Below are 2,500 nucleotides of genomic sequence, written 5' to 3'. Positions count from 1 at the left end.
TTGCCTTGTTCGCAGTTCGGTCTAGTTCACTCTTTTCCAGCATCATCCCCCCAAGTTGCCTTGTTCGCAGTTTGGCCTAGTTCACTCTTTTCCAGTGTCATCCCCCCAAGTTGCCTTGTTCGCAGTTTGGCCTAGTTCACTCTTTTCCAGTGTCATCCCCCCAAGTTGTCGTTGCCAACAACCCAAGAGTCCATAGTATTCGGAGTTCTAGCGGGGCCTCCCCTTGCTTCCAACAACCCAAGAGTCCGTAGTATTCGGAGTTCTAGCGGGACCTCCCCTTGCTTCCAACAACCCAAGAGTCCATAGTATTCGGAGTTCTAGCGGGGCCTCCCCTTGCTTCCAACAACCCAAGAGTCCGTAGTATTCGGAGTTCTAGCGGGGCCTCCCGTTGCTTCCAACAACCCAAGAGTCCGTAGTATTCGGAGTTCTAGCGGGGCCTCCCGTTGCTTCCAACAACCCAAGAGTCCATAGTATTCGGAGTTCTCGCGTGGCCTCCCATTGATTCAAACAACCCAAAAGTCCATCTTCTTCGCAGTTCAACATCGCCTCCCTGGTTTCCAACAGGCCCAAAGGTCGTCTTCTTCGCAGATCCACGAAGAGCTCATCACGATTTGCCACATTCCATTTCCCACGGGTTGTCAACAACACTTTCTCACACTTCCCGCAATCGAGTACGTGCATGACATGCCAAAGCACATCTTATTTGCCTTCCATCGCACTCAAGACGACGGGTTGTGGAAGAACGATATTGCTCACAACAAGTTCAAGGACAACGTCTCAATCAAGGGACACAACCGAATTATGTTAACTGGGTCGCTAAAGTAAACCCGAGTTCATATAATGCACCGCATCCAAAAGAACTAGCCACAACACGTGCATCACTGAGATGTTTCACTAGATGGAACACGTGCGTGACATTAGGATCCTCCAACACCTCTTCGTGATGGAAAGATAGAATTCGAAGCAACCACAGAAGTACCGTCTAGTGGGTAGGCAACACAGGGACTGATCAACCAATATCACCCAAGGCAACGGGTGAAAATGGAAGAGATGCATGCTTGACCGTTCGATACGCAAGGCATGGAGCCAGCCAGCAAGTGCATCTCGATTACAACTCACACACCCTCACGTTCGCAAGACACCACACCACAAGACGGTCCACCCCCCACCTACCATGGGCAAGCAAGCAAATGGAAACATCAAGTGACGCATGGTCAAGCATCGCTAGGCATGAAAATAACTTTCCACAATATCCGAGGGACTAGCTGCCGAGCTAACCAACGATCAGTGACGACCGTGTGTTGGTATTAATAAAGCTCAACAACTATGAAGAGGCTAGTTGTGCCATGATAAACATGCTAACGCACGCACCACGTGAGGGGGGAGGCCTCATCAAGCTCCCTTTAAAACCTGCCAGTGTGGAGCTGGCCGGCTCAAGGAGCACTCCCCCCCTATAAGAGGTTAATATGCAAAAGGCAAAATTGTACAAGTAGATACACTTTTTTTGAGCAGACATAAGTCCATATCTCGGGCTACACTTCGAATTTTGATGCGATTTTTTGCAGTAATTCGTAGAATAATGGTATCTCCTTGCTCACCAAATTTCATAATTTTTCTCCAAGGGGAACTATTTTTTTTATTTTTTTTACTTACCGGGTATGTGTAAAATCGGGAAAAATAGAAAAGCACATGTAGACTTCGAATTTCGACCTCATTTTTTCCAGTCCACCACTAAACAATATCAGGAACCTCCCCACAAAATTTCATTCAGTTTGGCCAAGGTCTTAAATTTGACAAATTTTGGCACCAAGCTATCTAGTCGCGGTGCACCGACCAACTTGGCCAAGTGCAAAATGCATCCAATTCAAAACTTTTGTGCACCAACACTTTTACAGTACTCATTTGGGGACATTTGGAGGCCTTTCCAACCCTCACATCTCAAAAACCACGAATTTCATTTTTTCACAAAACTCCCCACCAAGCCTTCTAGCTATGCCGCGGTGCACCGCCAACATTGGCCATGTGCAAAACCCTCCGAACTCAAAACTTTCGTGCACCAAGAATTTCATGGTATTCATTTGGGGACATTTGGAGGCCTTTCCAACCCTCACATCTCAAAAACCACGAATTTCATTTTTTCACAAAACTCCCCACCAAGCCTTCTAGCTATGCCGCGGTGCACCGCCAACATTGGCCATGTGCAAAACCCTCCGAACTCAAAACTTTCGTGCACCAAGAATTTCATGGTATTCATTTGGGGGCATTTGGAGGCCTTTCCAACCCTCACATCTCAAAAACCACGAATTTCATTTTTTCACAAAACTCCCCACCAAGCCATTTAGCTATGCCGTGGTGCACCGCCAACCTTGCCCATGTGCAAAACCCAACCAACTCAAAACTTTCGTGCACCAAGACTTTCATGGTATTCATTTGGGGGCATTTGGAGGCCATTCCAACCCTCACATCTCAAAAACCACGAATTTCATTTTTTCACAAAACT

Source organism: Vigna unguiculata, chromosome 11, assembly GCF_037176805.1.
Source record: "Vigna unguiculata cultivar grain cowpea cultivar isolate G323 ecotype 2 chromosome 11, ASM3717680v1, whole genome shotgun sequence".
NCBI classification, from domain to species: Eukaryota; Viridiplantae; Streptophyta; class Magnoliopsida; order Fabales; family Fabaceae; genus Vigna; species Vigna unguiculata.
The sequence above is the reverse complement of the archived record's forward strand: the minus strand, read 5'-3'. Positions refer to the sequence as shown.